A 691-nucleotide genomic window follows, 5' to 3' on the forward strand; every position below is an offset into this window, starting at 1 on the left:
CGCCCGCCCCTTCCTCCTTCTAGCCCCCGCTTCTCCCCAAAGTTGCACGCAATTATCCTAGCACAGATAAAATTTTCTGCTGGGACTATCTATATACAACAGCCTCTCCCTCCGCGAAGGACTGTGGATTTCTGTGGAGGCTGAGGCGCTCTTACCTTTTTGTCCTGATCTCCAAGCACAGTGCCCTTCAGGCGAGTACACACTCGATTGATTTTCCAGAAAGTTCTCTGGATGAGGTTTATACCTTTCAAGTCTGCCATTAGATGTCGCCAAATCCCAGCAAAGGATTGGCTGTTTGGTTCCTGGAATTATGGGATTCTGTCCCCCCCTCTGTCTGATTTGTTGGACTCTCCAATCTCTAGTGGCTATGTATAGCTTACATTTCTAAGGGGAAAATGAAGTCCACCTCTGTAAATGGCCCATTTAGGCAGGAGATCATGGCCCAAGATTCAAGTGCTTTCCTCATTTCTTTCCTTTTTTTTCTTCTTCTGTACCCCTCTCTCCTTTCTTCCATGCCTTCTTATATCAAAGAACTGATGAATGACATCAGGCACTTTTGCTGATGAAGATTCTACGCCTCTGTTCACTTATTCAAATGCTGTTGTTGTTATGTGCCGTCGAGTCGGCCCCGACTCATAGCGACCCCTCCTTGGGTTTCCGAGGCAGTATCACTACGGAAATAGGATTGCCC

Source organism: Orycteropus afer, unplaced genomic scaffold (assembly GCF_000298275.1).
Source record: "Orycteropus afer afer isolate SDZICR_OR568_19922 unplaced genomic scaffold, OryAfe1.0 scaffold00674, whole genome shotgun sequence".
Classification (NCBI taxonomy): Eukaryota; Metazoa; Chordata; class Mammalia; order Tubulidentata; family Orycteropodidae; genus Orycteropus; species Orycteropus afer.